Source organism: Cricetulus griseus, assembly GCF_003668045.3.
Source record: "Cricetulus griseus strain 17A/GY chromosome 1 unlocalized genomic scaffold, alternate assembly CriGri-PICRH-1.0 chr1_1, whole genome shotgun sequence".
In the NCBI taxonomy this organism is placed as follows: domain Eukaryota; kingdom Metazoa; phylum Chordata; class Mammalia; order Rodentia; family Cricetidae; genus Cricetulus; species Cricetulus griseus.
The window spans coordinates 133,559,166-133,573,293 of NW_023276807.1; the positions used below are offsets into that span (position 1 = coordinate 133,559,166).

The window sequence follows — 14,128 nt, forward strand, 5'->3', positions numbered from 1 at the left end:
AAAAAGACAACTTTGAGGGTCCCCCTCTACCACTCCCCACCTGTTTTTTGAGCTGCATCTGGAGCTCACTGATTGGCTAGACTGGCCAGTGCGGTCAGGGCTCCTCCTGTTACCATTCTCCCAGTGCTCAGGAGACTTTCACCACCACACCAGCTTTACATGGGTGCTGGGGGGTCTGAACTCACTTTTTTCACAGTCAATTATGCAGAGGACAAGGTTCTTTTTGCCTTAAGAGGGCAAAATTAAACTGCTGCAGACTGTAAGAGTGAGGTCTGGTCTCTACTGTGAGTTCACCCTATGGTGCTGGTTTGTCCAATAATGTATCATAGAAAAATCTTCAAATGAGGAACAACCATGGTGTCTGTGTAAATTGAAATTTATGGAAGAAAATGAAATTGGACACAGGACACTGTTGGTTGATTCTGTGGTGGAGGAACAGCCATGGTCTCTGAGCCCCACTCTGCCACTGTATCTCTCATTCAGGCCTTCAGAACCCATGGGAATAAGAAGCTCCTTGCCTTCTATTTCCAGAACAGCTAAGCTCAGAGGGCTAGATAAAGTCCCTTCGCAGGGCAGCAGAACAGACTCTCCCCAGAGGCTACTTTCCTCTCTCGGCTCGCTGCCACTCCCTTGGTAGATAAAGGAAACCCTAGTTTTCCAAAGCCTAGAGACAATACTGAGCACCATGCATTTTCCATTCTCTTAAAAGCCATCACTTCCTTCTCTTAGGGGATTCAGAGCACAAAGCAGAGTAGTGAACATGGCCTTGAGGTGCACTGTGTTGGGGGAGACACGGCAGCTATAAGACAGTTCAAACTTAGGCTTAGAAACAGCAAAAGGGTTATCCCAGGCAGGGCACAGCATAGCACACTGTTGACTAGAAGCTAACGACCACAGCCTGTTGGAAAAGGCTCATCTTCTCCTAAAATCCCAACGAGTTAGGTCTCCCAGGTAGACACCTATTCCCACAGTCTAAATCATATAACTAAGTAAGAGTGATCCTACTATAAGAAACTATGACCACATTTTATATATAATCATAAATGTTTACTTACTTATTGCACCAAGTTTACCACTTTGATGTATAAATTAACACCCCCCCACACACACACACACCAAGTTGCTAATTTAACCTAGCAAGCAGTAGCAGCAGATACAAAATGCTTAAGAAACTACCAAGGGAGATAAGAATTTCAAAGAGCAGAGACATTCTATTCCTGTTTTGGTGTAGAGGATATGAGTCAATGAATAGCACTTGATTTGTAGTTGAATGCCTCGAAGGAGAACACCCTGTGTGCTGCTTGTCCAGTGGTACATGCTAAACACATGTTATTTGGTGTCTGAATTTGAAATTCATACTTTAATCAACTTTGAATAATAAACTTAATACCTGGCATTTGAAATTCATACTTTAATCAACTTTGAATAATAAGCTTAATACCTGGCATTTAATAGTGGGTCAACAAGTATTTGCTTACAAATTAATTAAAATTTGAGAAATCATGCACATGGTCTATACAACTTTTACATCTCTATTTAGCACTGATTGCAAGTTGTTCCATAAGAGAGTTAGAGCTCAACATCCTCCAAATGCTCCCTCAGTACCATCACTTTATCTCAGATAGCTGGTGTGTTTGAAGAGAGAAATACACTGGTAAAATTTTAACAGGCTCAGAAATAGTGCTTAGGGTAGCCAAGCAAAAGTACATGACCCAGCCACTTATAATGAAGGGACCACAGAAGATGCTCAAAGCAATAGATGCAGTAAGTACCAGACAGTGACACAATTCTGATCACTTACTTATCCCCACAAGCCTTCTGGTGAGAATATGTCTGGTTATTGTAAACACCATAGAGATTTTACAATACAAATCTATTCTCAGGAAACCAGTATCTCCCACAATTATGCTTCTTTCTGAAGGCCAGGGTGGCCTTCCAGTAAAGAGAGGCTGAGATCCAACTGTTTTTCTCTCACTAAAAATTATGCCTTGTTCATGAACATGGACACTGTAGCTTCGTGGAAAATGTAAGTTCCTAGACAATGTGTAGCACACATTGTTCTATTACTATTAGCATACAAATAGAAATATACATATGAAATAGGATGACAGAACAACTCTTGTTTTCACTTCTTTTAAAACAGTGGCTACTTTTTTGAGCATGTTTCTAACTGTCACCAAGACAGCCTCTTTCTGAAACAATTAAATCAAAGACTAAACCAAGAAGACCTTTTTCTGATTGTGGCTTGCTATTCTTTTGTTTCCTTGACTTGGGGCTACTAAAGATAGTCCAGGCTTGGCCTCACTCCCAGACCTCCTGACTCAGTCTCCAATGGAGTACTGTGGTTACAGGCATGCCAGCATGCTTAGCTAAACAAGGAAGACTCTGAAAACACATCTATGGGCCAGCAAGATGGCTTCACAAGTAAGGATGTATGCTGCCGAGTCTAATGACCTGTGTTCGAAAACCAACTCTGAGAAGCTGTCCTCTGGCCTCCACATGCTTCCCAGGGCACATGCTTTTCCCATCCCACCCTGTACACAGCAATAAAAAATAATTTTAAAAGTCCTTCACAAATAAAACACATGTAATTAAAAAAAAATCCTGAATATATAAAAAAAAGAGGTTTTTGGTGTTGTTTTGGTTTGATTTTTTTTTTTTTTTTTTTTTTTTTTTTTTTTTTTTAGACAGGATTTCTCTGTATAGCCTTGGCTGTCCTGGAACTCGCTCTGTACACCAGGCTGGCCTCAAACTCCGAGGTCCACCTTCCTCTGTCTCCCAAGTGTTGGGATTAAAGCCATGCACCACCCACACACCCCAGATAGAAGGGTTGGTTTTTTTTGTGTGTGTGTTTTGTGGTTTTTTTTTTTTGTTTTTTTGTTTGTTTGTTTGTTTGTTTTTTGAGTGTGAGATCTGTTTGGGCTGTTCATTTTCCTCTCATAGAAGCCAGTCATACACTTAATTATCTCTGGCACTTTTCAAAGTAGTGTCAAGATGCTTGTGACGTTAATCAATCTGAAAGTGAGCAGCTCCCCTCTTGCACCCCACCCTGCTCACGGCATGTCAATCTCTCTGTAAGCAGTTCCAGGCCTTTCTTTTTGAGTAGGACCTTTCCAGATGGCATCCTTCTTTGCTGTTGTTGCTTTGGTCTACTGACTTTGCTTCTAATCTAAGAGTAACTGTGAACATACTGCCATGCGTACACATGTTCCTTCATGGCACCAGGCTTAGTACTAATCAGTAATCTTTCAACACAGTCCCTCCGGTCACACAAAGGATGTCTTTAGCTTGCCACTATACACAAAGTACTCGGACACCTTGCCTCTACAAAATAGAAATAAAACTTTCAAAACAATACCACGATGTGTCCCAAAGGGGAGTATTTTGGAATAAGGGAAGGAAAATTACTTCACAAGAGACTGTATTTGATTTTAAAGAAATACTAAGTACTTTGGGAAACAGTGTAAGCAGCTCGCTGTCTGGGGACACTGACTTCTGACAAAAACAACTGGCAAAGACCCCGGATCCCAAAGCCCAGAAAATTAATCTTTGTCTTTCCAATTTCTGCAGATGGATTGGTGCCTTCCAATACAATCCACTTTCAAATATTCTTCCATGATAGAATAACATACAACACTAAGGGTTTACTTTAAAATTAATATATAATTGTAAGACAATAATCAGCTAAATAAATCCCTACATACTTGTATTTCTGCCAATAATAGTTAACTACTGCAAATATTTCATTATAACAAAAAATGGTTTTGGTAAAAAATTTTGAAATTCTTGTTTCCTGATGGATTTTTTTTATTTATTTTAGAAACAGTCATTTTACATATCAATCCCCCCATTCCCTCATCTTCCCATGTCCATGCCCCCCACCAACCCCCCCAAACCATCCCTCACCCACTCCCCAAGGATAGTGAGGTCTTCCACAGGGGATCATCAAAGTCTGTCACATCATTTGGGTATATCTGGGCTGCAATAGTATCCCTCCACAGGGAATGGGCACCCAAAGTCCATCTGTACACTAGGGATAAACACCGGCTCCACTGTTAGAAGTCCTATAGACTGCCCAGGCCTCCCAGCTGGCACCCACATTAATCCTGATGGATTTATATTTAGAATTTAGAAAAGGATTAGAATTAGAAATTACATGTATATAGGACGGCATTGGTGGCATACGCCTTTAATCCCAGCACTCGGGAGGCAGAGGCAGGAGGATCTCTATGAGTTCGAGGCCAGCCTGGTCTACAGATCGAATGCCAGGATAGGCTCCAAAGCTTCACAAAGAAACCCTGTCTTGAGAACACCAGACAGAAACTTAACAAACAAACAAAAGAACTAATAGAAGTTATGGCACAATTGGACTTAACAGATATCTATAGAACATTCCACCCAAATACAAAACAATTTACCTTCTTCTCAGCGCCACATGGAACCTTCTCTAAAATCGACCACATACTTGGCAACATAGCAAATCTCAACAAGTACAAAAAAATTGAAATTACCCCCTGTGTCTTATCAGACTACCATGCTTTAAAATTAGAATTCAACAACAACACGAACTACGGAAAACCTACAAACTCATGGAATTTAAGTAACACCCAATTGCACAATTCATGGGTCCAGGAAGAAATAAAAAAGAAATTAAAGATTTCCTAGAATTCAAAGAAAATTCGGACACAACATATCCAAACCTATGGGATACCCTGAAAACAATGCTAAGAGGAAAGTTCATAGTGCTAAATGCCCACATGAAGAAACAGGAGAATAATCAAACTAGAGAATTAACAGCACAACTGAAAGCTTTAGAAAACAAAGAAGCCAATACACCCGGAGGAGCAGACACCAGGAAATAATCAAATTGAGGGCTGAAATCAATAAAATGGAAACTAGGAGAACAATACAAAGAATCAATATAATGAAGAGTTGGTTCTTCAAGAAAATCAACAAGATAGACAAACCTTTATCCAAATTTACCAAACAACAAAGAGTGAACATGCAAATTAATAAAATCAGGAATAAAAAGGGGGACATAACAACAGACACAGAGGAAATTCAGAGAATCATCAGGTCATACTTTGAAAGTCTATATTCCTCAAAATTTGAAAATCTAAAGGAAATGGACAATTTTTCTGGACAGATTTCACTTACCAAAATTAAATCAAGAACAGATAAGCAACTTAAATAGACCTATAATCTCTAATAAAATTGAAGTAGTCATTAGAAGTCTCCCAACCAAAAAAAAGCCCAGGGCCAGATGGCTTCAGTGCAGAATTCTACCAGAAATTCAAAGTACAGCTAATACCAATTCTCCTCAAAGTATTCCACACAATAGAAGCAGAAGGGTCATTACCAAACTCTTTTTATAAGGCTTCAATGACCTTGATACCCACGCCACACAAAGACACAACTAAGAAAGAGAACTACAGACCAATATCCCTCATGAACATTGATGCAAAAATTCTCAATAAAATATTAGCAAATCGAATCCAAGAACACATCAGAGAAATCATCCATCCGGATCAAGTAGGCTTCATCCCAGGGATGCAAGGATGGTTCAACATACTAAAACCCATCAATGTAATCCACCATATAAACAGACTGAGGAAAAAAAAAAATCACATGATCATCTCACTAGATGCTGAAAAGGCCTTTGACAAAATCCAACATTCCTTCATGATAAAGGTCCTGGAGAAATCAGGGATAACAGGAAAATACCTCAACATAAGAAAAGCAATATACAGGGCTGGAGAGATGGTTCAGAGGTTAAGAGCACTGACTGCTCTTCCAGAGGTCCTGAGTTCAATTCCCAGCAACCACATGGTGGCTCACAACCATCCGTTATGAGATCTGGTGCCCTCTTCTGGTGTGCAGATATACATGGAAGCAGAATATTGTATACATAAAAAATAAATAAATAAAATCTTTAAAAAAAAGTAATATACAGCAAGCCAACAGCCACCATCAAATTAAATGGTGAGAAACTCAATGCAATTCCTCTAAAATCAGGAACAAGACAAGGCTGTCCACTCTCTCCAAACCTATTCAATATTGTCCTTGAAGTTTTGCTAGAGCAATAAGACAACAAAAGGAGATCAAGGGAATACAAATGGGAAAGGAAGTCAAACTCTCACTATTTGCAGATGATATGATAGTCTACGTAAGTGACCCGAAAAACTCAACCAGGGAACTCCTACAGCTGATAAACACCTTCAGCAAAGTGGCAGGATATAACATTAACTCAAAAAAATCTGTAGCCCTACTATATACGGATGACACATTGGTGGAGAAAGAAATCAGAGAAGCATCACCCTTTACAATTGCCACAAACAACATAAAATACTTTGGAGTAACACTAACCAAAAAAGTGAAAGACCTGTACCGTAAGAATTTTGAGTCTCTACAGAAAGAAATTAAAGAAGATACCCGAAAATGGAAAGATCTTCCATGCTCTTGGATAGGCAGGATCAACATAGTAAAAATGGCAATCTTGCCAAAAGCCATCTACAGATTCAATGCAATCCCCATCAAAATCCCAACACAATTCTTCACTGACCTTGAAAGAACAATTCTCAACTTTATATGGAGAAACAAAAGACCCAGGATAGCCAAAACAATCCTGTACAATAAAGGAACTTCTGGAGGCATCACCATCCCTAACTTTAAGCTCTATTACAGAGCTATAGTCCTGAAAAACAGCTTGGTATTGGCACAAAAATAGACAGGTAGACCAATGGAATAGAATTGAAAACCCTGATATTAACCCACACACCTGAGAACACCTGATTTTTGACAAACAATCCAAATATATACGCTGGAACAAAGAGAACATTTTCACCAAATGGTGCTGGCATAACCGGATGCAAACATGTAGAAGACTACAGATAGACCCAACCAAGCCTTTCACTCTGCACAAAACTTAAGTCAAACTGGATCAAAGACCTCAACATAAACCCAGTCACACTGAGCCTACTAGAAGATAAAGTGGGAAATACCCTTGAATTAATTGGTACAGGAGACTGCTTCCTGAACATAACACCAGTAGCACAGACACTGAGATCAACAATTAATAAATGGGACCTCCTGAAACTGAGAAGCTTCTGTAAGGCAAAGGACATAGTCAGCAAGACAAAACGACAGCCCACAGACTGGGAAAAGATATTCATCAACCCCATGTCTGACAGAGGGCTGATCTCCAAAATATACAAAGAACTCAAGAAGCTATTCTCCAAAACACCAAACAATCCAATTAAAAAATGGGGTACAGAACTAAATAGACAATTCTCAGTAGAGGAATCTAAAATGGCTGAAAGACACATAAGAAAGTGTTCAACATCCTTAGCCATCAGGGAAATGCAAATCAAAACAACTCTAAGAAACCATCTTACTCCTGTCAGAATGGCTAAAATCAAAAACATCAATTACAGTTTATGCTGGAGAGGATTCGGAGAAAGAGGAACACTCCTCCACTGCTGGTGGGAGTGCCAACTTGTACAGCCACTTTGGAAATCAGTATGACGACTCCTCAAGAAAATGGTAATGAGTCTACCACAAGATCCAGCAATTCCATTCCTAGGCATATACCCAAAAGAAGCACATTCATATAACAAGGACATCTGTTCAACCATGTTCATAGCAGCATTATTTGTAATAGCCAGAAACTGAAAGCAGCCTAGATGCCCCTCAACTGAAGAATGGATGCAGAAAGTGGTACAATTACAAAATGGAGTACTACTCAGCAGAAAAAAACAATGGAATCTTGAAATTTGCAGGAAAATGGATGGAACTGGAAGAAACTATTCTGATCGAGGTAACCCAATCACAAAAAAGACAAACATGATATATACTCACTCATATGTGGACCTGCTTTATGATACATAGTAGTGACTGTGCTTTATCAGAGCTGTTTTTAATGATGTTGCTCAGAATAGTTTCCTTCCAGATGATGATTGAGAAGCTAATTAAAAAAAAAAAAATGGTGTCAGGTACCACAAGAGTAACAGAACTGTGCTGTTTTCTGGGATTTTGTTTTTTACTTTTTTTTTCTTTTAAAGTGTGCTGGGATGTCTCTATAATTTTGTTCAAATGACTGCAGAACCTGGAAAAGCTGTTGCTGCTACTGATGCATAACATACTGCCATTATTGGTATATATATATATATATATATATATATATATACATATATAATTTGAATTTTTGGAAACTTTAGCTGTGCTGTTAACTTTGGAAAAAAGTATCCCAGTTTACCGTGTTGAGTTGGCATTGTACAGAAATTAACAGAAAAAAGAAAAAAAGAAACCCTGTCTCAAAAAACCAAAAAAAAAGAAAGAAAGAAATTACATCTATGTTAATACACCATATGTGTGTATATATATATATATATATATATATATATATATATATATGTGGATATATTTTAATACAAATATTAAATAATCCTCATAACTAAGAGTCGTACCTTATCATTACTTAAAATGACACATTTTAATGATAATTAAATCTGTAGTAAACATAATAAAATACATGAAATTTGATGTTACTTTTTTTTTAAGACTCTTTTTTATGTGTATGGTCTGTGTGCCAGTGCCTACAGAAATCAAAAAAGAAGTTTGATCTTCTGAAATTACAGCAGATGCAAGCTAAAGCATTCTTTCAGGTAATCTGGAAAGATGGTTCAGCTAGTAAAAGCTATTGCTGGGCAAACCTGTGAATCTGAGTTCAATCCCTGGATCACATGGTCAAAGAGATGAAGAGAAACAATGCCCAAAAATTGTCTGTCCTCTGACCTGTACACACCTGCAGTAGCACACATATGCCACACTCTCACACACATATCACACATACATGCATTCTGTGTGTGTGTGTGCATGTCTATAAAACACAAAAGAAATGAAACAATGCAGAAAGTCTAGATCCTAATCACTTGAAAGACTCTGAAAAGAAGTTTCCCAAGTCCTCTACAAACTAAAAACCCATAAAGGCCAATGGAATTCACTACGCCATGAATTAAGACAGAAAAGCCACAGGCCCACCGCACTCTTTCTGAGAGAAGTAGTATAGAACTTTAAAACACACATTAAAAACGACTTTGCTTTTTCCAGATCTTTGGTACAAAACTCAGAAGGCCAGCTCTGCCTTCCCACAAAGTCTATGAATTAATAGCAATCACCCAAAAAGGTCAGGCAGTCCAAATATATCTAGAAATTATGTAGGAGCAAAATTTTAAATTCAAAGTCAGATCAGAAATTAAAAATCAAAATGCCCGGTTGCTTTTCGGAGTGTCTTTGCATAATTAAAACCATGATTTCACTGGGATTCCTAAACTGTGAGACGTGCAAGCTACTTCTGTTCACAGTGCACTAACAAGGCTTTTGAAGTCTAGACGGTGTTCTGATCTGTCGTCTTATTACCATTCCTTAACTCCCAAGGCTTCTTGGCAACTGATCATGTTAATGGATGTCTTTCTTAGTGATCTGTGCGGCTAACCTTGCTGTGTTTAGGATAGGAGAGAAGGCCGTCTGAAACCACACTTGCCAGCAACCCCCTTCCAACAGGAGTGTCTCGTGAACACAGCAGTGAACAGTAACAACCTACAGAAAATGATCAACACCTTCTAAACATTCTTTGGATGCATGCATTTGCGTGCACTTCACTTCTACAGGTGTGAAAATGACAGTCCTGAATGTTTTCTATGAAAACAGAAAACACAAAAATTCTGCATGATTAATAGCCTCACTTAGAGCCAGTGAGAAAGCTCACTGGGTAAAGATGCTTGACGCCATGCCTGATGACCTCACGTCACCCCAGGATGCATATGGAGAAGAGAAATCTCCACAACTTGCCCTCTGCCCTCCACATGTATGCCGTGGCACATCTGCACATGTATACATACACACATTAAATAAATGGAAAGCATTTACAGTCACTTAGCACATGAATTAGTTTCCCAGCAACTGTACAAGGGGCTGGCTACATCGGTAATAATTCAATAACACAACATAATGAGTAGACACTGCAGAAGCCACCTGTAACCTACCACCTAAAGGCTGTGCCCTTCTTGAGCATTCCCACTCACACCTTGCATTAGATGAATTAAGCCGTGTATAAGCCACAAGACCCTGAGAAATCAGTGGATCAGAAAGAGACAAGAAGTGCCACTATAGTGAGCAGCGATAACCAAACAGCAGCCGACTCCATAAACACCAACATCAGCATCATTTTTATTACTGTTACCACTATAGCCAGCATTTATATATTGTTGATTCTTACGCCAGATTGTTTTCTACATGCTTTTATAGCACAGCAGTTCTACCAAGATGGGTACAGGAGGACCGCGCATGCCGGCCATCCCCAGGACATTGTGTCTCACCACATGGCACACTGGTTCATACTGCAGCAAGAGAACTATCTGAGCACAGCCTGTTTGTGCATGGCTTCTCTGTTGGAAACACTAGGTCATCACAAAAGACTATACCCAGGCTGACGCCAGCTACCTAAGAATTGCTAGAACATCTACAGCCCAGACCTTAGGCAACTACCAACCACTTAAGCATGCCTCGTGTGCTGGGGCACATTCATCCATACCTCATGTCCCAACTCTCCATGTAATTTCAGGTAGCCCTTATTTTATAATAATCCACAAGGAGTAACACTTCAAGGCATAGGCTCACTATAAATAGCAGGCAATACAACATGGCAAACACACATGCTTATTGTATTGTTTATTTCTTACTCACTTGCTTAAAATAGTCATACGATTTTCTAAGCACTGTACCCAAACTCCACAAATGCTATGGGGTTTGCATGGCATGTGTTTTTTAGAGCCACACAGAATGCATGTGATCAAAGTCAACTACATATATGAATACATGTGACCTATGTGCAGAGATGAAATTATGATCACGTCTTTTCTTGTTATATTTAAAAGAACATCAAGGTATTGCAATAAAGTTTTTTTTTGTTTGTTTTAAGGATTTCAATTTCCAATGTTCATTGTGACTAAGAACACTTACGGGTCAGTTATGTGATAAATTTACTCATGAGAAATTCCCTAATAATGTTAGGATAGGTGAGGCATCAATGCACCAATTTGAACAGACAAATATGACAATGGGGTAATAGATTCTAGCTGACAGGAGCGCTCAACTGTAATTGCTAGAAAGGAAAACCAAAAAGGGTAAGTTTTCATTCCTTAAAAATCAATACACACTTTTAAAAACGATTCTTTAATTTTAAGTTTTCAACACACACAAAGGAAATGTACAAAGAAGTTTTAAAGTAATACTTTAAACAATTAAAAAATTTAAACCCACACATAAAATAGATGAAGTTTTTTTTAAAAAATGTGTAAAACGTCTACTAAAGTGGGAAAATATCATAAGGAAAAGCAAGCAACAAAAAACACAATCAAAAACTGTCCCCATGTTGCTTAAAAGTGTTTATGCCTAGAAAAAATTAGAAGGGAAAAAACTCATATTTGAAAACCTGATGGCTTCAGAGAGCAGAGTTGGAACAAGATAACTTTTATTTTCTTCAATTTGCATGGGATATTCTCCTTTGAGGCCCATTTTAATGTTACCCCTGGGCCAGGCCAAGAACAAGAAGCACAGAGAGCTTCCTTGTCATCGAGAGCCATGTAGGAGGCCCAGCTGGGAGGCCAAACCTTTCCAAGCATTTTCTACTTCACAGTCAAGGTCAAATACAGTCCCAACAGAGGTGTTTAAAGTACATAAAGCAACTGCAAAGACCAAACCATAATCTGCTTGTACTGGCTCCGACAGTCAGGGACTTAGTAAAGTTGAGATGAAAGATGCTTTTTCAGCTTGTATATTACTATATCCAAGCTGTGCAAGTACCCGAAATTTTGTCCTTAATAAAGTCATTGTGTTCTCGATAGAGTACCTTCAGATAAGATCAAGATTAGACAAAGGCAAGGATGGATGGAGGCAAACCTAACTGAGGGAGCTATAGAAAGAAAAGAGAGGTCAGTTGGTAAAACCTTCCCAGGAACTTGGCTATATTGAAATTTTCTCAGCAAGAATTTTGAAACTCTCTCACCTTGAACTCAAAACCCTTTTGCTTCAGTTCCTCCAAAACTACTGGAGGAAAGGCAGGGAGAGGAAGAGTCGTTTACCCTCAGTAATATAGCCACTAGGAAGCCGCCTGTGCTCCAGTAAACAAGCTTACACCCATACATATTGTGAGTAATCCTGATTAAACTTGAATGGGTCATTAATGGAAAAAGACATCCAAGTAGAAGAGGCATTTGGGAAGAAGAGGATCTAGAGGAAGCAGAGGGAGGTAAAGGAAGGCCACCGGAAGAGAATGTAATCAAAGTGCATACACAAAATTGTCGAAGAGTAAATTTTAAAATATCTAAAGCTACTGATTATGTTCGGAGGTTTTACAAACTTACAGAGCATTTTAACTAGTGCATAAGTAATTACTAATCATGTGATTGCTACACAAAGTATATAGCAAGTATTTTTTTGTCTTATAACTTCCCAAGATGCTAGCACAGAAAAACAAAACCCTCATTTCAGACTTACTTTTGTTTTTAAAAGTATTTTCAACGGTTCCCCTGTCAAACTACTGGCTTCATGTTTAGTTTATGTTTAAACAAACAACAACAACAACTTCATGTTTAGTTTATGTTAAAAAAAAACAGAAGAGGTAAAAAGCATACACTTTGGTTATGCTATTACTTTTTAAAAATAAATTTTAGAGGAAATTTTGAGTTGCAGAAAAATCAGTCTGTCCAAGGTCAAGAGTTCCCTCAGGAACCTATCACAACAAACGCATGCCGATTGCTTTGGGAAATAATTTTGAAGTTCTTGGCTTTAATATTTCAAAAGCTATGGTCTAAAATACTGCACATAGGCACCTTTGGTGACTAATAATCAAATACTATCATCAGCAGGCAAATCCACAGACTCAATCTTACCATGAGTGTTCAAAATAAAAGCTATAAACTTTTTTTTTTTTTTTTTTTTTTAAAGAAGAGACATGGTAAGATACATCCATGGATGCAGACCTGACACTGGCTGAAAATACAGGATTCTTGGTGTGGAAACTAAACATCTCCCTGGCTTTAGGAATCAGCAGGTGAGAAGCTCAGAGGAAACATCTTCTTGCTGCTATTGGAAATATACCAATTTTCAATCTGTCCGGAAAACAAGAAGAAAGCATTTTATTTTCATGGGCTCTCTAGTCACATCCTGGGCCAAATTCCAATACCCTCTCAATCTGTCTTTGCAATGACCATGTTTCTTTAAGCATCCTTCTGCCACCTCTGGTCCAAAGCTGCAAGCCTCTGCTCTGCATGGCCTTCTCCTTCCTACCAGAATCCAAATTCCCAATGCCAGAGGGCGAAGGGGGACCTAAACAAATGATTAATGAACTTGTCCTGGCTTTCATGAATTTATAAACAAACAAACAAACAAACAAACAAATAAACAACAAAAAAGACCCAGATCTTGATCTAAATATTCTAACAACCTGGGGGGAAAAATAGTTGGGTCCAAGTCAGCACAAAGAAGGTCTAGAACATCTCACTATGCCAGAAATCAGAAGGGTGCTCCAACAGTGTGCAGATGTGACTAAAGGACATCGGAGCTGGTTGGAAGGGGCACCTACTGGCCAAAGTGGGACAGTTTGAACATTATAAAAGAGTAATATTAGACCGGCAAGATGGTTCAGCAGGCAAAGGCACTGACAACCTGAGTTTGATTCTCAGAAAAGAAGTAAGGGTGGAAGGTGAGAAATGACTCCATAAAATTATTCTCTGTTATTATTCACACACACACACACACACACACACACACCACTGATGAATTACAACATATCAACACCCACAGAATACCACCTTGCCACAAAAAAGGTATCCACTGATTCAACCAAAGACCATAAATAGATGCTTAAATTATTAGAGAAAGACTACTGCAGAACATAGTGCTCACACATTCCAGAGTCCCCTCCCACATGTTGTCCATCACTTTCCCCCGGGGAAATGTGTTCCCACAATGCAGACCTCTGGAAGATCACCTCATCCAAGTGATGCCTGGCATAATCATTCAGAAGATAAACCCTGTACCAAATGTGTTTATGTATCTGAAATCATTA

At 38.8% G+C, this 14,128-nt stretch overlaps 1 protein-coding gene across 11 annotated transcripts in view; it reads right to left on the reverse strand.

Annotated features, from left to right (window-relative positions):
- Apbb2 (amyloid beta precursor protein binding family B member 2) overlaps positions 1–14,128 on the reverse strand; it is a 318,116-nt gene that overhangs the window by 203,101 nt on the left and 100,887 nt on the right. Inside the window, exon 1 of one of the 11 annotated variants that reach the window (XM_035453339.1) lies at positions 7,858–7,879. The exons of the other annotated variants lie outside the window; for them this stretch is intronic. The gene's annotated coding sequence lies outside the window, so the exon portion shown is untranslated. Of the gene's footprint in view, positions 1–7,857; positions 7,880–14,128 lie in introns of those variants that run through there. 11 annotated transcript variants of the gene reach the window in all.